Source organism: Elephas maximus, chromosome 15 (genome assembly GCF_024166365.1).
Source record: "Elephas maximus indicus isolate mEleMax1 chromosome 15, mEleMax1 primary haplotype, whole genome shotgun sequence".
Taxonomy (NCBI): domain Eukaryota; kingdom Metazoa; phylum Chordata; class Mammalia; order Proboscidea; family Elephantidae; genus Elephas; species Elephas maximus.
The window spans coordinates 68,797,375-68,820,803 of NC_064833.1; the positions used below are offsets into that span (position 1 = coordinate 68,797,375).

Consider the following 23,429-nt stretch of genomic DNA (forward strand, 5'->3'; position numbering starts at 1 on the left):
TTGTACATAACCTGCAGACATTTCTGCTTTCCATCCTGGAAACTTGTCTTTTCCGTATAAATCCTTTGCCTAATGGGGCCTGAGGCCAGGACCACCAGAGGGTGAGGGAGCTTGGGAGTGGGGAGGAGTTGTAGAGACCCAGGATTATAAGGAGAGTGCTGAAACCCTTGCAGGGAATTAAAGACCATAGGCAGGGTTGGAGAGCGGGGAAAATACAAAAACTTAAAGCATTGCAGTCAGGTGACAACTTCTGTCCTCAAGTTTCATACAGGTAGAGTGGAATGATACCTACTTTTCCTTCATCACAAGATTATGAGGGTTAAAAATGGGTGTGAAAATGTTTTATCAACTGTTAGGATCTATTCAAATGGAGGCTGGTGCCTTATTTTACTTTGGAAACCCGCTTTTCCTAAGAGTGGTTTCATTGCCTACAGGGTTCCCTCCACTAGATTGCTCAACCAACCTTTCTAAAAGGCTTGAGCACCCTCTGGGTTCTACAACAAAAATTTATCTCACGTAACATTTTCGTCTCTACCCTTCAAAGTTAAACTTTTCTCTATTAGATCTTTCCCTGGCCATCCCAGTCTTTATTTTAGTCTGTGTTGTCTGTTGCACCTAATTGGCCTTTAGCCTGAGTAACCTAGTATTTTATCTTTGAAGGTTCATTTGTGGTAGACTGTTGAGTGCTGGCTCTGGAGCCAGATTGCTTGGGTTTGTAGTCAGCCTCCATATACTAGCTTGAGCTAGTAAGTTTCTCTCAATTTTGTATCATTAACATGGGAAAAATGGTAGTACTTGATTCCATCGGATTGTGATGAAGATTAAATGTGTCAGGTCATATCAGATGGTTGTAAGAGTGTCTGGCACAAACTAAGTATTAAGTAAATGCTCCTTAACTATGTACTGTAATTTGAGTGACCACTCAGTGTGGGCACAGAATAGTAAATAGCCTGTCTGCTTGCATGTGTCCATCTAGTGGGTGTGACACAAATGTAGTGAAATGGGTGCTAGGGAGAAGTACAGGATATGATAGGGCTTGTTTATGGGGTGTATTGGGGGGACCCACCTGAAGGCGAATGAGAGCTTCTTTCCTGCTCTCAGTGTTGGATTTGGTGTCAGAGCAGCCACGACGTTGTTTTCCATAATTGCCCCTTCTGTTAGATCGTAAGCTTTTTGTGAACTTTTTATCCTATCCAGTACCTGCCATGTAGTAGATACTCTGCTACACAAATGTATAAGTTTCCTATTGTTGGCCACCACAAATTAAAAAAAAAAACTGAAATGGCTTAAAACACAAATTTATTTTCTCACAGTTCTTGAGGTCAGGAGTCCAAAGTCGGTTTCTCTGGACTAAGATCGAGGTGTCAGCAGGCCTGTGTTCCTTTCGGAAGCTCTAGAGAATCCATTTCCTTTCCTTAGCAGCTTCTAGAAGCTACCCGTATTTCTTGGATCGTTGTACCTTCCTCTACCTTCGAAGTGCCAAACCTCTGCTTCCGTCCTTACAGTCACTTGCTCTTTCTGACAGTGATCCTCTGCCGCCTTGTAAGAGCACATGTGGTTATATTGGATCCACCTGGAGAGTCTCCACATCTCAGTACCCTTAGTTGAAGCAAATCTGCAGAGTCCCTTTTACCATGTTTTAACATTCACAAGCTCCAGGGATTGGGGCATGGATATTTTCAGGAGACTATCATTCTGTCTCCCACAGTAGACATATTTGCATATACTACAAAACGAGGGAATGCAGAAACTTGTGTAAGGCAGAAGCCTGTCAGAGAAGGAAAACAAATTTTCCACTAAAACGAGTGATAAAAAAGCGGTAAGACTGCACCCTGTGAAAGGCAAAAAACTTCAGAGACCTGGCAAAACCAGGTAGTCCTGGTGAGTTCTGGCTTTCACAGTTTTCACTGTATGACAGTTTGTCTCTCTCATCCATCCTGTCCAGATTACCATTTCTCACTTAGACCTGTGTGATAGTTAAATATTTCGTTTCCTTTACCTGTCTGCTCCCCTCCCTTCATTTTCCATAGCAGCCAGTGATTTTTTTAAAAAGCAAATCTTACGTTTCCTGCATTCGCCTCCCTCCTTTCCTCTAGTGGCTTTCTACCACACTTGTTATAATTCAGACCCCTGAGTGGTGGTGTATAAAGCCCTCATTTGGCCTCCATTAACATCTGTTTATCTTTTATCTCTGGCTTCCCTCCTATATTGCTTCTCTTCAGAAATGCCAAACTTCTGTTGTGGGGTCTTGGCATTTGCTAATACTCGTGTGTGGAACACTTAGCCCGCAGGTCTTACATTGTGGTCTCAGCCCAAGTCATAAGAGGTATTCACTGATAAGACTCTCCATATGAGCCTGTTTTTCTTAATAGTATTCTTACTGTCAGACCTTTTTCTGTTTACTTACCTGCTGCTTCTCACAGCCTCTCCCCAATAAAAGGTTTGAGTGGAAGTTCTCAGTGTTCTAGCGCTTACCATCACCTGGTGCATTGTTGGCACTTCTTTTGATTGAATGAGTCTGGCCTCTTAAGAGCAAGAGCCCTTTATAGAGTATTTTGAATCTTGGGTTCTTGGCACATTGAGTCTTTGGGTATTTGGTGATGGGGAGTAATGAAAGGATGAGGGCCAGGATGTGGATTTATGGATAATTTTTTTACTTTGGAGGACTCAAAGTTGTATAGGCACTTGGAGATAGGGTCCTTGAGCAGAATTAAATGTACTCTAAGAATGTTGGAGGAAGGCTGAGAGAGGGGATTCATCTTCAGCATCCATTATGGGCAAGACTTGGGAAAAATGACAGGTTGTACCCAAATAAAATGTAAGGGTAAGTAGTAAAAGAAAAAAGTTCCTGGGTGGTGCAAATGGTTAACACGCTTGGCTAACCAAAAGGTTGGAGGTCCAAGTCTACACAGAGATGCCTCAGAAGAAAGGCCGGGTGATGCACTTCCCAAAAAATCAGTCATTGAAAACTCTGTGGAGCACAGTTCTACTCTGACACGCATGGGGTCTCCATGAGTCGGAACTGACTCGAAAGCAACTAGTTTAATAAGAGAACTTGCTGGGGAAACAGGTTCATACCACAGAGATTGGAAAGTGTAACAAAGGTGGTAGAATTTGGACACCTGGTAATAGAATAATCTGATTAAGTCATAGAGATGGGAAAGAGAAGGTGTATTGAAATAAATGGGTTAAAGCCAAGAGGATGGGCTTGATGGCAAAACTCAAGGGAATTGGAAGCCATTTAATAAACATTTGGTCACTTGAGTACCATTGTATTAATCCATGATGTCCATGTGATGTTTAACACGCACCTTCCTGTCCTGTCAGGTAAGTATATCAGTATCCTCAGTTTTTAGAGGAGGTAACTTGGTCGAGATCACACAACTCAAATGGTAGAGCTAGGTCTAATTTGAGTTGATTTTTTTCAAACAAGCTGGAAAGGATTAGTATCAAACTTAGTTAATTCAGGAATGAGAACTGGGAAAACGGCGTTTGAGAGCAGTTTCAGGAGTTCTGTGGAATCTGAAGCTGCAATACCAGAGCTATGGGTTGCAGTCTTAGTGTGAGGGTCAAGAAATGAAGGCTTAGAGTTGAGAACATTGATAATTTGGTAAGAGTATAGACACTAATAAAAGGAAGCCTCACTGCAAGTCAGGGTGCTGGGCACACAGGCCTAACCTCTCAACAAAGGACCTAAACAAAGGAGCCATAGAAACATGGAATCTAGGTGGATTGAGTAAGGGAACTCAGGTGACAGTCACAATCCGAAGGGGACTTAGAAGATTGGGCTGGTCAGGTATTGCTGGGCTAATAGCTGAAGGGTCCAGGCTCACTTAAACGCTCTTTGTGGAGCCCAAATACTTTGAAAGATTGTCATTGATAAAAAATGGTTCAGAAAACAGCAGTACCAATCCTGTCAGCGAAAAGTAGATCCCTCACTGCCCACCACACTATGCTGCCGTGGCATACTGAACCTTCCTGCCCCACTCAACCTTGTGTCATGGTTGACCCCATACTTGGGGGTGAGCGTCTAGGGGTCTGGCAACGACCCGGTCAGCCCACCCCCATCCGAAGCCGTGACACCAAAGGCGGCGTCCTGTGGTACTTATCAAATAAGGCCTGGCCTTAGTCGCCTCAGCACAGATCCTGGGCAGGTCACCTCCCCTTATCAGCCCCTTCCTCGGCGGGCCAACCGACCTCCGCTCGGTGGCTCCCGGCGCCTAGCAACGGGCACGCACGGGGCGGGCGGGGCCGCCGGGGCCCTGGGTCCGGCCCGCGAGGCTGAGCGCCGCGCGCAGCGCTCCTAAGCGTCGCCGGGCTGCCGGCCGACGAGCATGCTCACCCCGGGAGCGAAACCCGTGCAGGGGCGCGGCTGCCCGCCTCATCTCGCCGCCGCGGCCATACCCGAGACACGGCCCGGCTGGGGTCGGGGCTCCGGTCGGCGCCCGGCCGCCGCCGGCTCCCGCGCTGCCCGCTGCCCCCGCTGCAGGAGCCTCCGACCGGGGCGCAACGGGCTGGACGTGCTAAGGATCCCCTCCCCTCCTCGGCGGAGCTGCGCGGACTGTGAGTGCAGGCGGGGGCGAGGGAGGGCCAGGGGGTCGTGCCTGGGCAGGGCTGGAAGAGAGGTCTGGCCCGGAGGTGCAGCCCACTCCCAACACGGGGAAACGGAGGCCCAGAGAGGAAAATGGGTCACCAAGAATTCTCTTGAGTCACATTATGAAAGGAGTTGGCACGAAGCCGGGGCGTGAGAACCCGACTAGGGGTGCCCTGAAAGTCAGGTGGTAGGGAGAGATGGGAATGAAACCTGGGGAGGTGGTCCTGCCTGCAAATTTATATTTTAAGGGGGAGAAAATGTGTTCCTTTGACTGCCATTGTGTCTCCCCTTCTCCCACACCTGCACCCAGGCTTGTGTGAGGACCAACTTGGGATGCTGACCATGTTAGATTGTTCTAACCCAATTTTCATTGCCAATTTTGCTTAGTACCTTTTCTGATTTACCTATAATTTATGTGTTCATTACTTTTATTTATGAGGTTAAAAATACTAGGAAAGATTTGTGTAATGTATAGTGTCTGTCCTGTTGTACTGATAGTTTTCCTCTACAACCTTTTCCAGTCATAGACATCTTGAAAACCGTGGAGCTTCTCTCCAGAAAAATGCAAACAATTTTGCAGTCATTTTCAGGGCATTTTACTGCACAAAAAAAATCCCTGCTCTTCATCTTTCTTGACTTTTTAATCCACCTTGCTAATGGTGAGTTAAAATCTCCCATTACAATAGTGTTTCTTGAAAAATACTTCTGAGATTTATTTTTTTAAGTTCTTTCTTACATTTTTGAATTGTATTATGCATTAATACTTCTCACTCAGACAGCACAGATATAAAGAGAAGGTGAAAGCCCCCTTTCTACTCCTACTCCCTTCTTAGAATTAATTTAGTGTTTATCCTTATTTTTTTTTTTGTCATAAATGGGATCATATATGTTATTTTGAGAAACTTTTCACTTAGCAAAATATGGTGAATACCTTTCTATGTCAGGTTACTTGGGTCTACACTGAATATTTCAAAGTACAAATGTATCATAATTTATATAACCATTCCTCATTAAGATTGTTTTCAGTTTTGCATTATTACAATGATACAATGAACATTCTTACACATGGGAAGGGTTCTATAGAATGAATCCCTTGAAACAGAGTCACTAGTTCAGAAGTATGTACATTAAAATTTTTTTTTTAGAATCTGGCCTTCCCAAAACTCTTTACCAATTTACATTTCCACCAACAGGCTTATAGTGAGACAAACCTGGGTTTATTATTTTAAAATAATAAAAAATAATAGTGTCCACTTACTGGGTGTTTATTACATATCAGGCAATCTACTGAACACTACATTCATTTAATAATTTAATCCTCACTAATCCTATGAGAAACAAAAACCAAACCCGTTACTGTTGAGTCAATCTCAGAGCAACCCTATAGGACAGTAGAACTGCCTCAGAGGGTTTCCAAGGCTATAATGTTTACAGAAGCAGGCTGCCACATTTTTCTTCTGTGGAACAGCTGGTGGGTTTGAACCACTGACCTTTGGGTTAGCACCCAAGTACTTAACCACTGTACCACCAGGACAGCTATTGGCAGAGACAAGATTAGAATTCAGTTTCATCTCACTCCAGTGCCTCTGCTCTTTGTAAGGTCTGAATCCCTGCTCAGCTGTTGACTGGGAACTGTGTTTTATTGGGCCATTTGAGGATTAAGTGAGATAATGTATTTGGTGTTCTCTCCACTAAATACTGTAAGATTGAGTATGGTTGACCATCTAGCTTAGGCTGGGTTCTCTAGAGGAGCAAAACCAGTGAAGCGTGTGTGTGTGTGTGTGTGTATGTATATATATATATATATATATATATATATATATATATATATATATATATATAACCTGTTGCCGTCTAGTCGATTCCAACTCATAGCAACCCTAAAGGACAGAGTAGAACTGCCCCACAGGGTTTCCAAGGAGTGCCTGGTGGAGTTGAATTGCCGACCTTTTGGTTATCAGTCATCCCCCTTAACCACTGTACCACCAGGGTTTCATTTACACATATATATATAGCAAGTGAGAGAGATTTATCTCAAGGAAATGGCTCATGTGGTTGTAGAGGCTGTCAAGTCCCAACTCTATGGGTCAGGTGTCAGGCTGGAGGTTTCTCCTGACTCACGTAGCTGCAGGGCTGACAAACCCAAGATAGGCAGGTCAGACAGCAGGCCACTGGCTCACGGGCTGTGGAGGCTGACAAATCCAAGATCAGCAGGTAAGATGGCAAGCTGCCAGCTCACAGGCTGCGAGGGCCGATGAATCCCAAGATCGTCAGGAAATACGGCAGGACACTGGCTCAAGTCCCAAGAACTGGAGGTCAGATGGTGACAAGTCAGATGGAGGATCCAGAGCAAGCTTTGTCAGAATGTACATATATGTACAGTCGTCCATCAGTATCTACAGGGGATTGGTTCCAGGACCCCCTGTGGACACCCAAATCTGCAGATGCTCAAGTTACTTATATAAAATAGCTTATTTACATATAACCTATGCACATCCTCTTGTGTGTTTTAAATAATCTCTAGGTTACTTATAATACTTAATACGATGTAAATGCTATTTAAATACTTGTTTCATTACCATTGAAGACTTGCTCTGGAGGGTAGCCTTTCTCTTCTGTGAGTTCCTTAAGCTCTTCTGGGAACATTGATGCTGCCTGGGCATCAGCTGATGCCAATTCTCCTGTGACCTTTAAGTTCTTGAGGCTGTAGCGCTTTACATAGCTAGTTAACCATCTCTCTTGCTCTCCTCAACTCCCTCACACTTAGTCTTTGAGGGACTGCTTTGACCACTTAATTGCTTTTTAGGAGCCATTTTTTTCACAGAAACAAAGGGTGCATAACATGTAGCGAGTGAATGAGATGTGAGGTGAACAATACTCAAACAATGAGTGCTGGAGAGAGACCGAGGATCTATGAAATGATGGGACGCCACTGCAGGGTATTCCTACACATTACTTCATTTGCATGGATTCAGTGTAGTGCTGGGGTGTGTGGCAAAGTCAAGTTTTGCTTTCAGGAACTTTCTTTTTTTCCAAACATTTTTGATCAGTGGTTGATTGAATCTGCAGATACAGAGGGCCGACTGTATTAGGTGCAGGTCACACCCCCAAGGAAATGCCCCTTACAACTGATTGGCTGATCACATCAGATCACATCATGGAGGATGACTGCGTCATTACGTAACTGCCAAACTACGTCATTACATAACTGCCAAACCACTGAGAATCATGGCCCAGTCAAGTTGACACACAACCTTAACCATCATAGTCCACCCCTTGTCAACCTGGCACCTGTCCATATCTCCTTGAACCATACAACAGTCTCTAAAGACAATTACAAATTTATACTTGCGCTTAACATGATACAATTAACATGCATATAACTGAAAATGCAGTACTGCCGTTTACATCTTATATTTTGTAAGTGAAGAAAACAAAAATATTTGATGCACACATACGAAGAAGAAATGCGTGTAACAATTACAGTCCTTGTTTCTGCAACTGGTCACGTAGTTGTAACTGGTATTTTGAACTACCTACTTCCACCACCATTCTGTATTCCCTTTACCCGCAGCAAGGACCTCACCTGGTTGTGGTTCTTTGCCTAGTGGAGTGACCCAACCCTTCATTCCTAAAGGGTCTGGGCCATTAGTAGTCATGTCAGAATGGAGTTGCTGTAGTTTTTCATTGACTTCAATCACAGCATGGTTGTTTTAGTCATCTAGTGCTGCTATAACAGAAATACTACAAGTGGATGGCTTTAACAAAGAGCAGTTTATTTTCTCACAGTAAAGTAGGCTAAAAGTCCAAATTCAGGGCGTCAGCTCTAGGGGAAGGCTTTCTTTCTCTGTAGGCCTTCTCATCAGTGTTCCCCCAGACTAGGAGCTTCTTCTCACAGGGACCTCAGGTCTAAAGGACGTGCTCTGCTCCTGGCATTGCTTCTTGGTGGTGTGAGGTCCCCCTGTCCATCTGCTTGCTTCTATCTTTTCTAGCTCAAGAGATTGCCTCAAGACACAGTCTAATCCTGTAGGTTGAGTCTTACCTCACTAACACAACTGCCACCCATCCTCCGTCATTAACATCATAGAGGCAGGATTTACAACATATAGGAAAATCACATAATACTGGGAATCATGGCCCAGCCCAATTGATAACACACAATTTTGGGGGGGCATAATTCAATCCATGACAATGGTAGTACTAAAAGACGCCCTAAGCGATCTGTATTCCAGACATATTCTTCTTTACCTCCATCATGGGACACCAATCTGATTTCCCGTTGGTAGTCAGGATCAGTCACACCAGTCATTATGGTAACTCCCTTCTTTGCCATTTGATCCAGAGGCATGAGGACCCTAAAGTGGCCAGGTGGCATTCTTAGCTTCCAGTTCAGTGGAATTTGTATTGTGTCTCCTGGTGGAAGCATTCCTCTCTCTGGAATTAAGACCTCTAGACTTGCAGAGCATAGAGTTGCAGGGGCAGGGCGCAAATATTTTTCGAGTGTGTCACTAGGGGTAATAGTGAGTGGTGCCACTTCCATTTATACCAATTGATTCCTGGAACCATGAACCCTGGCTGTGGGAGAAACAGCACCATATATTGGACACTGGTTTAGAGCATATACAGCCTCCTGGAGAGCATCGTCCCAATGCGGCAAGGTATTGCCACCTAGCTGGTGCCATATTTGTGTCTTTAGGAGGCCATTCTATTGTTGTATCAAGCCAGCTGCTTCACAATGATGGAGAACATGGTAAAACCAGTGAATGCCATGAGCATGAGCCAATTGCTGCACTTCATTGGCTGTGAAGTGAGTTCCTTGATCCAAGGCAATGCTGTGTGGGATACCATAACAGAAAAGGCATTCTGCGAGTCTGCAGATGGTAGTTTTGGCAGAAGAATTGCATGCAGGGATGCATGCAGGGAAAGCAAATCTGTGTCCAGGATAAGTGCCTCTCCCAGTAAGAATGAAACATTGCCCTTTCCATGATGGAAGCAGTCCTACGTAATCAACCTGCCACCAGGTTGCTGGCCGATCGCCTTGAGGAATGGTGCCATACCGGGGACTCAGTGTTGGTCTCTGGTGCTGACAGAATGGACACTCAACAGTGGCCGTAGCCAAGTCAGCCTTGGTGAGTGGAAGCCTGTGTTGCTGAGCCCATGCATAACCTCTGTCCCTGCCACCATGGTGACTTCGTTCATGAGCCCAATGGGCCATGACAGGAGTGGCGAGGGACGGAGGATGACTGGTTGCCATAGAATTTGTCACCCTGTCCGTTTAATTGTTAAAAATCCTCTTCCGCCAAGGTCACCCCTTGGTGAGCGTTCACATGAAACAAAAATATCCTCACTCCTTAGACCCATTCAGAGAAATCTATCCATATGCCTCTTTCCCATACTGCCTTGTCACCAATTTTAGCAGTCGTGTTCCTTCCAAGTCCCTGACCATCTAGCCAAACCTTTAGCACAAGAATCGGTATACATTTGCACATCTGACCATCTCTCCTTTCAAGGAAAGTGAGCAACCAGGTGCACTGCTTGAAGTTTTGCCCACTTGGGGTTGTAGTGCTGTCCTTGTCCGCTTCAAGTGGTACCTGCATATTGCACAGAACCATCTGTAAACCAAGCATGAGTTTTCTCTTCCTCAGTCAACTCTCTTGTGTGCTCTCAGCAAAATAAACGACGAGACGCTATCATACACTATTTACAACCTGCAGGATGACCTGGTGACCAAGCGGGAGCCCTGAAGCTTCTCTGTGGACCAATACTGTACTCTTCCAAAGAAATGGGTGCGGTCCAGCAACTGGGCCAGGGAAAGGATATCAAGGGTCTGCTTTATTTCAAGCTCGGGCAGAGGCTGCACTTCTCTAAAATCTGGAGGGGCAGCGTGTGAGCCAGGGAGGCCAGGTTGATGGTCACCAGCAGCTGCAGCTTGCCCAGGCAGTCCTGTAGCACTGCCTCGGAATGTCCGCCCAGGAGCAGGTCCACCGGGCGCGGGAGCTGCAGCATGCGGTCTGCCGGCGCCAGGAAGCAGATGGCCAGCAGGGAGCGGGGTAGCTGGTGAAAGCATAGTCCCTTAGACTCAGCTTCACCACCCTCTGCACCAGGGCGTGCACCTCCAGGGCTTTGGTGACTTCCGCCTGCCCGGCCTCCACGTGCGTGTGCGTAATGCTCCAGGAAGAAGCTGACGGTGGGCGCGCCCAGGCTGAAGCGCTGTTTGTGCAGCACGATGCACTCCAGGTTGCAGAGCTGCTGCCGGGAAAGGCGCCGCAGCACAGGGCCAGGAGCTGCTTCACTTGTGGAGGCTGCACCTCCACCTGTTTGCAAGCGATGAGCAGGTAGGTGACTCCAAGCAGCTGGAAGCAGTCTGCAGCTACCGGTGTGGTGGTGAGGAAGCGGTTCAGTTAATAAAACTATTATTCAAATTTACGCACCAACCACTAGGGCCAAAGATGAAGAAATAGAAGATTTTTATCAGCTGCTGCAGTCTGAAATTGATCGAACATGCAATCAAGATGCATTGATAATTACTGGTAATTGGAATGCGAAATTTGGAAACAAAGAAGAAGGATCAGTAGTTGGAAAATATGGCCTTGGTGATAGAAATGATGCTGGAGATCGAATGATAGGATTTTGCAAGACCAATGACTTCTTCATTGCAAATACCTTCTTTCACCAACATAAACGGCGACTATACACATGGACCTCGCCAGATGGAACACACAGAAATCAAATTGACTACATCTGTGGAGAGAGATGATGGAAAACCTCAATATCATCAGTCAGAACAAGGCCAGGGGCCGACTGTGGAACAGACCATCAATTGCTCATATGCAAATTCAAGCTGAAACTGAAGAAAATCAGAGCAAGTCCACGAGAGCCAAAATATGACCTTGAGTATATGCCACCTGAATTTAGAGACCATCTGAAGAACAGATTTGATGCATTGAACACTAGTGACCGAAGACCAGACGAGTTGTGGAATGACATCAAGGACATCATCCATGAGGAAAGCAAGAGGTCACTGAACAGACAGGAAAGAAAGAAAAGACCAAGATGGATGTCAGAGGAGACTCTGAAAGTTGCTCTTGAGCGTCGAGCAGCTAAAACAAAAGGAAGAATTGATGAAGTAAAAGAATTAGAAGATTTCAAAGGGCTTCTTGAGAAGACAAAGTAAAGTATTATAATGACATGTGCAAAGAGCTGGAGATGGAAAACCAAAAGGGAAGAACACGCTTGGCGTTTCTCAAGCTGAAAGAACTGAACAAAAAATTCAAGTCTCGAGTTGCAATAGTGAAGGATTCCATGGGGAAAATATTAAACGACGCTGGAAGCATCAAAAGAAGATGGAAGGAATACACAGAGTCATTATACCAAAAAGAATTAGTCGATATTCAGCCATTTCAAGAGGTGGCATATGATCAGGAACCGATGGTACTGAAGGAAGAAGTCCAAGCTGCTCTGAAGGCATTGGCGAAAAACAAGGCTCCAGGAATTGATGGAATATCAATTGAGATGTTTCAACAAACGGATGCAGCGCTGGAGGTGCTCACTGGTCTATACCAAGAAATATGGAAGACAGCTTCCTGGCCAACTGAGTGGAAGAGATCCATATTTATGCCTATTCCCAAGAAAGGTGATCCAACTGAATGTGGAAGTTACAGAACAATATCATTAATATCACATGCAAGCAAAATTTTGCTGAAGATCATTCAAAACGGCTGCAGCAGTATATTGACACGGAACTTCCAGAAATTCAGGCTGGTTTCAGAAGAGGATGTGGAACCAGGGATATCATTCCTGATGTCAGATGGATTCTGGCTGAAGGCAGAGAATACCAGAAGGATGTTTACCTGTGTTTTATTGACTATGCAAAGGCATTCGACTGTGTGGACCATAACAAACTATGGATAACACTGCAAAGAATGGGAATTCCAGAACACTTAATTGTGCTCATGAGGAACCTTTACATAGATCAAGAGGCAGTTGTTCCTACAGAACAAGGGGATATTGAGTGGTTTAAAGTCAGGAAAGGTGTGCGTCAGGGTTGTATTCTTTCACGATACCTATTTAATCTGTATGCTGAGCAAATAATCCGAGAAGCTGGACTATATGAAGAAGAACGGGGCAACAGGATTGGAGGAAGACTCATTAACAACCTACATTATGCAGATGACACAACCTTGTTTGCTGAAAGTGAAGAGGACCTGAAACACTAATAAAGATCAAAGACCACAGCTTTCAGCATGGATTACACCTCAACAGAAAGAAAACAAAAATCCTCACAACTGGACCAATGAGCAACATTATAATAAACGGAGAAAAGATTGAAGTTGTCAAGGATTTCATTTTCCTTGGATCCACAATCAACAGCCATGGAAGCAGCAGTGAAGAAATCAAAAGACACATTGCATTGGGCAAATCTGCTGCAATGGACCTCTTCAAAGTGTTGAAGAGCAAAGATGTCACCCTGAAGACTAAGGTGCGTCTGACCCAAGCCATGGTATTTTCAATCACATCATATGCATGTGAAAGCTGGACAATGAATAAGGAAGATCAAAGAAGAGTTGACGCCTTTGAATTGTGGTGTTGGTGAAGAATATTGAATATACCATGGACTGCCAAAAGAGCGAACAAATCTGTCTTGGAAGAAGTGCAACCAGAACGCTCCTTAGAGGCAAGGATGGCGAAACTGCGTCTTATATACTTTGGACATGTTGTCAGGAGGGATCAGTCTCTGGAGAAGGACATCATGCTTGGCAGAGTACAGGGTCAGTGGAAAAAAAGAAGACCCTCAACGAGGTGGATTGACACAGTGGCTGCAACAATGAGCTCAAGCATAGCAACGATTGTAAGGATGGCGCAGGACCAGGCAGTGTTTCGTTCTGTTGTGCATAGGGTTGCTATGAGTTGGAACCGACTCGACGGCACCTAACAACAACAACAACAACAGTCAACTCATCATAACTAACTCCCCATGAGGCCATGGGTGCAGACTGGGAGAGGCTGGGTAATGTAACAGTGGTGGAGACCATGGGCATTTGGGCCACTTCCTCATGCAAATTACTTGTGCCTTCAGGTCCTGCTCGGGCCTGATCTTGTATCTACCACTTCCATTTAATGATGGAGTGCTGCTGAGCATGTGTGACTTTATGACTCTGTGGGTCAGACAACACCCAGCACATGATGGGCAAGTCAGGCCTCATGGTGACTTGGTATCCCATGGCTAAGAGTTCAGTCTCTACTAAAGCCCAGTAACAAACCAAAAGCTGTTTCTCAAAAGGGAGTAGTTATTTGCAGATGATGGCAGGGCTTTGTTCCAAAATCCTAAGGGTCTGCACTGTGATTCACCAATACGGGCCTGCCAAAGACTCCAAAGAGCATCTCTATCTGCCACTGACACTTCATCACCATTGGATCAGCTGAATCACATGGCCCAAGTTGCAGAGGGACTTGCATGGCAGCCTGAACCTGTTGCAGAGCCTTCTTTGCTCTGGGCCCCACTCAGAATTAGCAGCTTTTCGAGTCACTTGATAATTAGGCTGAAGTAGCACACCCAAATATGGGATATTTTGCCTCCAAAATCCAAAGTGGCCTACCATGCGTTGTGCCTCCTTTTTAGTTTAGGAGATGCCAGATGTAACAACTTTTCCTTCACTTTAGAAGGAATATCTCAACATGCCACTCGCCACTAGACTCCTAGAAATTTCACTGAGGTGGAAGGCACATGAATTTTGTCAGATAAATTTTTCACCTCTAGCACACAGTCATGGAATGTCCAGCGTCATGGACACTTCCTCCTTACTAGGTCCAATCAGTATAATGTCATCAGTGTAATGAGCCAGTGTGATGTCTTGTGGAAGGGAAAGGTGATCAAGGTTGCTGTGGACTAAATTCTGACATAGGGCTGGAGAGTTGATATACCTTTGAGGTAGGATATTAAAGGTGTATTGCTGTCCTTAGCAGCTGAAGGCAAACTGCTTCTGGCGCTCCTTCAAAGTCAGAATCGAGAAAAAAGCGTTGGCCACATCAATAGCTGTATACCAGGTACCAGGAGATGTATTAATTTGCTCTAGCAATGAAACCACATTTGGGACAACAGTTGGAATTGGAGTCACCACCAGGTTAAGTTTACAGTAATCTACTGTCATTCTCCAAGATTCATCCTTTTTTTTGCATAAGCCGTATAGACAAGTTGGATGGGGATGTGGTAGGAGTCACTAGCCCTGCATCCCCCAAATCCTTGATGGTGGTAGTAATCTCTGCAATCCCTCCAGGAATGTGGTATTGCTTTTGGTTTACTATTTTCCTAGGTAGGGCAGTTCAAATGGCTTCCACTTAGCTTTTCCTACGCATAATAGCCCTTATGCCTTTTGTCAGGGATACAATGTGGGTTGGGGGTTCTGCCAGTTGCTGAGTATATGTATTCCAATTATGCATTCTGGAACTGGGGAAATCACTACATGATTGGTTTGGGGACCCCCTGGACCTGCTCTGAGCCAAACCTGAGCCAATACTCTATTAATATCCTGACCTCCAAATGCCCCCACTCTGACTGGTGGGCCACAGTGACATTTTGGGTCACCTGGAATTAGTGTCAGTTCAGAGCCCGTATCCAATAATCCCTGAAAAGTCTGATTGTTTCCTTTTCCCCAGTGAACAGTCAGTGTTGTAAAAGGCTGTAGATCCCCTTGGGGAAGGCTGGGGGAAAGATCAACAGTATAAATTTTTGGCAGTGTACTGGGGTCCTTTTCAAGGGGACCCAGCCTCCCCTTCATTCAAGGGGTCATGGGCATGTAAACTGGCTCAAGTCTGGGAATTCATTGAGAGGCCATAACTCTCTATTCTGGTGATTTGGGTTAGACTGCCCTTTACTTGACCTAGAATTCATGCACTTGTAGAAATCAAATAAATATTTAGTAGATTTCCTGTTTATATTACTCCTAGGGACACCATGACCAAGCAGTCAATGCCATAAATCCATACGAGTCGGGTTATTCTGATTACTGCTTTGACTCTGCTGTCCATTACTATAACCATGCCCACCTTATCTTTGTCTGTTGAGTGCCACCACTTGGCCCCTACTGCCATGGGGTCCAATCAGCCCCATTGTAGTTAGGTGTCTTAATGTAATTAGGGCAGTTCCCACTGTCAAATCTGACTTACCTAAAATAGCAATCACAGCCCCCAAGAATGCTGGGGCTCCTTTCACAAATTTGTTCCCATGATTCTGGTAAAAGCTGTGTCCTCTGGGCACTCCATGTGTGGGTCTGTGAGTCTAACCTGATAAATCCACTCTAACATTCCAATTTCCCTAAGCCTTTGGATACCTTTTACAGTATACAAAGGCAGGTCTGGTACTTCAGCTTGATTTAGTATAGGCCACTGCATAATCCATGCTTTAACAAACCAGCCAAATAAACTATTAGATCCTTTACCAACCTCTTGAGCTGAAACATTGAATGAAGAATCTGTGCTTAATGGACCCATATCAATAAACTCAGACTGATCCAATTTTATGTTCCTTACACCATTATCCCACGTTGTTAATAGCCATTCCCACACATGTTCCCCAGGTTTCTGTTTGTGTATATTAGAATAATCAAGCAGTTCTTTTGGAGTGTAACATACCTCCTCATGGTTCACACTTTGTACTTCACCTCTTGGGCTTTCTAGGACTTAAGTCTGGTTATAGGTCTAGAGGAAACCCTGGTGGCTTAGCAGTTAAGTGCTATGGCTGCTAACTGAAAGGTCGGCAGTTCGAATCTGCCAGGCGCTCCTTGGAAACTCTACAGGGCAGTTCTACTCTGTCCTATAGGGTCACTATGAGTCGGAATCGACTTAATAGCAATGGGTTTGGTGTTTTTTTTGGACAGGTCTAGAAGCAAAAATGGGTGGTGGGGGTGGGTGCTGGGAACATTCAGCAATGTCTTGTAAGGCATCTACCCCAGGCAATGAGTCAGACAAAGGCTCTTCAGACACAGGTGGGTTAATCTCATCAGATGGGGGTGTAGGTTGTTGTTAGGTGCAGTCGAGTCAGTTCCAACTCATAGCGACACTATGCACAACAGAATGAAACACTGCCCAGTCCTGCGCCATCCTTACAATCGTTGTTATGCTTGAGCTCATTGTTGCAGCCACTGTGTCAATCCACCTCATTGAGGGTCTTCCTCTTTTCTGCTGACCCTGTACTCTGCCAAGCATAATGTCCTTCTCCAGGGACTGATCCCTTCTGACAACAGGGGTGTAGGGGATAATGGTTTTAATATGAATGGTGGCTTAGCAGACAAAGATTGATTTATCTTCAGATGGGAGTGAGAGGGCTGGTTTCTGTTGTCAGGAGTGATTTAATGGATGATAGGGGTTCATTGTCCCCAGCTTCCTGATTGTGATGGTTAAGGTTAAGTGTCAACTTGGCTGGGCCATGGCTCTCAGTGTTTTGACAGTTATGTAATGATGTAATTTGGCAGATATTGGACTAATTGCTGTTCCGTAATGTAGTCACCTCCATGATGAGATCTGCTATGAGCAGCCAATCAGTTGTAAGAGGAGTTTCCTCAGGGGTGTGGCCTGTATCCAATATACATAGATGTTCTGGCAAAGCTCTCTGCATTTTGCTCACTCTGGATCCTGCATCCAGCTCATCATCATCTGACCTCCAGTTCTTTGGACTCGAACTTGCAACTTGCCTTCTGATCTTGGGATTTGCCAGCCTCCACAACCTGTGAGCCAGCAGCCTGATATCTGACCTGCCGATCTTGGGTTCATCAGCCCCAGTAGCTATGTGAGTCAGGAGAAGCCTCCAGCCTGACCTACAGACTTGGGACTTGCCAGCCTCTACAACCATATGTATATATGTATATACATACATGCATACACATACACACACACACATATATACACGTATATATATACATATTTTATATAGGTGTATATTTTATGTCTATATATATGTCACTAGTTTTGCTTTTCTAGGGAGCCCCACCTAAGATAATGATAATCTGCCCATACATCCACATCCCAAGTTTCAGGATCCCATTTCTTCCCAATCGTTGTCCTCACTTTAACTTCAGACACCATTTGAAGTGGGGAATTCAACTATGGTTGTGATTCAGACACTCATACTGTAAGACTCTGGGTTTCATTTTTGGCAATATCAGCTTACTACAAGAAAAAAGGCTTTCTTTCAGGGCACAAGTGTCAACTTTGAGGTCTTTTATATGGCACTTGAGCTGGGACTCTCAGGCTCTGAGTCTATCCCTTTCTTTTACCATTTTGTCTAGTCAAAGTAGGACCAACCAACCAGCTTCCCTATACTTCTCATTGTGACAAAGCTGTAGAAAAGTATCAAACGTGATCACCCAGAGCCTCACTTCTCACCAATACTTGATATATTGGTTGGTGATATTTTGCGTTTTAATATTGCTACCTCATGCTATGGATTAGCAGCACCCTCATTACTACTGGAGACAGAGTCATCAGTGCCTTTAAGACTAGTCAGACTTGAGAACCAATTTGGAAAACTCATCCTTAAATGATTTCGTTTCTCTAGAACTACTCTTGGCACATAGAGAGAGAGAGAATGAGAGGGAGATTTAACTCAACGAAGTGGCTCATGTGATTGCAGAGCTTGGCAAGTCCCAAGTCTGTGGGTCAGTTGTCAGGCTGAGGGCTTCTCCTGACTCGCATAGCCACAGGGGCTGTCAAACCCAAGATCGGTGCAGGTCAGACGGCAGGCAGCCAACCAATCCCAAGACTGACAGGCATTACAGCAGGCCAACAGCTCAAGTCCCAAGAACCAGAGGTCAAATGATGATGAGCCGGATGCTGGATCCAGAGCACGTGAGTGAGCTTTGCCAGAACATCCATATATATATTGAATGCAGGCCACACCTTTGAGGAAACTCCCCTGACAACTGATTGGCTGATCATATCAGATCACATCATGGAGGATGAATACATCATTACATAACTGCCAAACTGCATCATTACATAACTGCTAAACCACTGAGAATCAAGGCCCAGCCAGGTTGGGACACAACCTTAACCATTACACCATCTCTTAGTTTTCTACTCTGTCCTATCATGCTCGTTCCTCTGGATCATCTGCCTCTCTGATCTGTACCTTTTCTTCATCTGGCTTGCCTATATTTTAAGGCTTTCTTTGGCTTCTTTCTTTAAAATCTCCTTTGGGAACTTTCATTTAGTATCTGGCTTAAATTCTCACCTGCAAATGTTGTTGTTATAGGTGCCATCAAGTCAGTTCGGACTTATAGCAATCCTATGTACAACAGAATGAAACACTGCCTGGTTCCGTACCATCCTCACAATTGTTGCTATGCTTGCGCTCATTGTTGCAGCCTGAGCCCACTCTGTCAGTCCATCTCATTGAGGATCTTCATCTCTTTTAATGACCCTTTACTTTACCAAGCATGCTGTCCTTCTTCAGGGACTGGTCCCTCCTGATAACATGTCCAAAGTATGTGAGATGAAGTCTTGCCATTCTCGCTTCTAAGGAACATTATGGCTGTACTTCTTCCAAGACAGATTTGTTTGTCCTTCTTCCAGTCCATAGCGTATTCAATATTCTTTGCCAGTACCATAATTCAGACGGATCCATCCTTCTTCAGTCTTCTTTATTCATTGCTCAGCTTTTTCATGCATATGAGGCAATTGAAAATACCATGGCTTGGGTTGGGCACAGCTTAGTTCTCCAAGTGATATCTTTGCTTTTTAACACTTTAAAGGGGTCTTTTGCAGATTTGCCCAATGCAATATGACTGTCTTAGTCATCCAGTGCTGCTATAACAGAAATATCACAAGTGGATGGCTTTAACAAAGAGAAATTTATTTTCTCACAGTCTAGTAGGCTAGAAGTCAAAATTCAGGGTGTCAGCTACAGGGGAAGGCTTTCTCTCTCTCTGTAGGAAGGTCCTTGTAATCAGTCTTCCCCTGGCCAGGAGCTTCTCTGCACAGGAACCCCTGGTCCAAATGACACAGTCTGCTTCCAGTGCTGCTTTCATGGTGATATGAGGTTACCCCACTCTCTTTACTTTTATCTCTTATAAGATAAAAGTTGATGTAGGTTACACCCCAGGGAAACTCCTTTTACATTGGATCAGAGATGTGGCCTGAGCAAGGGTGTTACCTCCCACCCGAATACTCTTCAACATAATCCAATCTTGCCTCATTAACCATTAATCTCAGGCAGAGATTAGGGTTTACAACATATAGAAAAATTATATCAATCACAAAATGGAGGACAACCGCACAATACTGGGAATCATGGTCTAACTAAGTTGACACGTATTTTTGGGGGACACAATTCAGTCCATGACAATGACATTTGATTTTTTGACTGCTGCTTCCACGGGCGTTGATTGTGGATCTAAATAAAATGAAACCTTGACAACATTAATTACTTTCTCCATTTATTGTGATGTTGCATATTGGGCCAGTTGTGAGGAGTTTTGTTGTCTTGATATTGAGGTGTGATCTATATTGAATGCTGTGGTCTTTGATCTTCGTCAGTAAATGCTTTAAGTCCTCTTCATTTTCAGCAAGCAAGGTTGTCATGTGCATATTGCAGGTTGTTAAGAGTCATCATTTCATCCTGATGCTGCATTCTTCTTCATATAGTCCAGCTTCTCTCATTATTTGCTCAGCATACAGATTGAATAAGTATACTGAAAGGATATAGCCCTGACGTATTTCTTGACTTTAAACCACAGAGCATCTCCTTGTTCTTTTTGAAGGACTGCCTCTTGGTCTATGTACAGGTTCTGCATGAGCACAATTAAGTGTTCTGAAATTCCCATTCTTCCCAATATTATCTGTAATTTGTAATGATCCACACAGTTGAATGCCTTTGAATAGTCAACAAAACACAAGTAAACACCTTTCTGGTATTCTCTGCTTTCAGCCAAGATCCATCTGACATCAGCAATGATATCCCTTGTTACATGTCCTCTTCTGAATCTGGCTTCAATTTCTGGCAATTCCCTGTCGGTGTACTGCTGCAAATGCTTTTGAATGACCTTCAGCAAAATTTTACTTGTGTGTAATATTAATGATATTGTTCCATAATTTCGACACTCTGTTGCATCACCTTTTTTGGAATGGGCACAAATATGGGCCTCTTCCAGTAAGTTGGCCAGGAAGCTTTCCTCCAATTTCTTGACATAGATGAGTGAGCACCTCCAGTGCTGCATCAGTTTCTTTAAACATTTCATTTGGTATTCTGTCAGTTCCTGGAGACTTGTTTTTTGCTAATGTCTTCAGAGCAGCTTGGACTTCTTCCTTCAGAACCATCAGTTCTTGATCATATGCTGCCTCCTGACGTGGTTGAACTTTGGTCAATTCTTTTTGGTACAGTGACTCTGTGTATTCCTTTCATCATCTTTTGATGCTTCCTTCTCATTCAATATTTTCCCCATAAAATCCTTCACTATTGCAACTTGAGGCTTGAATTTTTTCTTCAGTTTTTCAGCTTGGGAAATGTTGATTGTGTTCTTCCCTTTTGGTTTTCCATCTCTAGCTCTTTGCACATTTCATTATAAAACTTTGTCTTCTCGAGCCACATTTCGAAATCCTCTGTTCAGCTTTTTTACTTCATTTTTTCCGTTTGCTTTAGCTACTCTGCATTCAAGAGCAGCTTTCAGAGAATTTTCTGATGTCCGTTTTGGTCTTTTCTTTTTTCCCTGCCTTTTAAATGACCTCTTGCTTTCTTCATGTATGATGTCCTTCTACAACTTGTCTGGCCTTTGGTGTCATTAGTGTTCAATGCATCAAATCTTTTCTTGAGATGCTCTCTAAATTCAGTTTGTATATACTCAAGGTCATGTTTAGCTCTTGTGGAGTTGTTCTAATTTTATTAAACTTGAACTTGCATATGAGCGATTGATGGTATGTTCCACAGTCAGCCCCTGACCTTGTTCTGACTGATGAGAATGAACTTCTCCATTATCTCTTTCCACAGATGTAGTCGATTTGATTCCTGCATCCCATCTGGCGAGGTCCTTATGTATAGTTCCTGGTTTATGTTGTTGAAAAGGATATTTGCAATGAAGAAGCCATTGGTCTTGTAAAACTCAGGGGATTTCCCGTGTCATTTCTATCGCCAAGGCCATATTTTCCAATACCGGTCCTTCTTTGTTTTCAACTTTTGCATTCCAACCACCAGTGATTATCAATGCATCTTGATTGCATGTTTAATCAATTTCAGACTGCAGAAGTTGGTAAAAATTTTCAGTTTCCACATCTTTGTCCTTAGTGGTTGGTCAGTAAATTTGAATAATAGTTGTATTAACTGGTCTTCCTTGTAGGCTTATGGACATTATCCTATCACTGACAGTGTTGTACTTCAGGTTATATCTTGAAATGTTCTTTTTGACAATGAATGTGACACCATTCCTTTTCAAGTTGTCATTCCTGGCATAGTAGATCATATGATTGTCCAATATCAGTCCATTTCAGCTCAGAATGCCTAGGATACTGATCTTTATGCATTTTGTTTCACTTTTGACGACTTCCAATTTTCCTAGGTTCATAATTCATACATTCAACTTTCTGATTATTAATGGATGTTTACAGCTGCTTCTTCTCATTTTGAATCCTGCCACATCAGCACGAAAGCTTGACTCCATACACATCATTAAGGCCGGCTCTACTTCAAGGAGGCAGCTCTTCCCTAGTCGTATCTTCCAACCTGAGGGGCTCATCTTCTGGCATTATACCAGCCAGTGTTTCACTGCTATTCATAAGGTTTTCATTGATCAGATTTTTCAGAAGTAGACCGCTAGGTCCTTCTTCCTAGTCTGTCTTAGTGTGAAAGCTCTGCTGAAACCTGTCCACCATGGGTGACTCTGCTGGTATTTGAAATACTGGTGGCATAGTTTCCAGCATCACAGTGACACACAAGCCACCACAATATGACAAAGTGATGACGCATTGGACATCTGCAAATAGGTAACTCAAATTTTAATCTCCAAACCAAACCCATAGCCCTCATTTTCTACTGCTTGGATCCAGGCTATGTATCTCCACCTGATGTTCTATACCTCACACTCTAAAAATGAACTCATTATTGCCCTTCACCTCCAGACTAGCACTTTCTCTTTGCATCGGTTAATGGTTCCATAGTTCTCTTAGTCACCCCAGCTCACAGCCTCAGCCATATTTGCCAAATCTTCTCCCATATTCAGTCGTCAATCTCACATTGACACTGCTACTAGTATAATTCAAGTATGTACTCTGGACTATTGTATAGTAAGGTCTCTAGGTGGTATAAATGGTTCACACTCTGCTGCTAACCTAAAGGTTGGCAGTTTGAATCCACCCAGCAGCTCTGTGGAAGAAAGGCCTGGCAGTCTGCTTCCATAAAGATTACAGGCAAGAAAAGCCTTTGGAGCAGTTCTACTCTGCAACACATGGGGTTGCCATGAGTCGGAATTGACTCAATAGCAGTGGGAAAGTGGGCTGTTATAGTAGCCTTTTAACTCCTCTCCTTGGCTCCAATCTCTGTCTGAATAATCTTCCTAAATCATAGCTGTGAATATGGCACACCCCTGACCAAAAAACCTCGAGTGGTTCCTCATGACTCAAAAAGAATGTACAAATCACTTTGTTCAGGATTCATATTTGTCAGTGATCTCACCCAAGCCTTCTGCCCCAATGTCATTCCATTATTTCTCACAATGTCCTTAATTGAACCCCTCTCTCCAGACAAACTAGAATACTCATTCCATTCTATATGATATCTGTTTCATCTATATCCTTTTTTGGAATACCCCTACCCACATTTCTGCCTGACTAAATCCTACTCCAGTGCCATTTTCAA

The 23,429-nt window shown here is 44.0% G+C and overlaps 1 protein-coding gene and 1 pseudogene across 1 annotated transcript in view; one reads left to right on the forward strand and one right to left on the reverse strand.

Moving 5' to 3' along the window:
• The first annotated feature begins 4,304 nt into the window (after positions 1–4,304).
• Positions 4,305–23,429, forward strand: part of C15H8orf89 (chromosome 15 C8orf89 homolog) — a 70,618-nt gene continuing 51,493 nt past the window's right edge. The window contains exon 1 of the mRNA XM_049853719.1: positions 4,305–4,563. The gene's annotated coding sequence lies outside the window, so the exon portion shown is untranslated. The remainder of the gene's footprint in view (positions 4,564–23,429) is intronic.
• On the reverse strand, positions 10,427–10,995 carry LOC126058678 (cyclin-O-like; annotated as a pseudogene).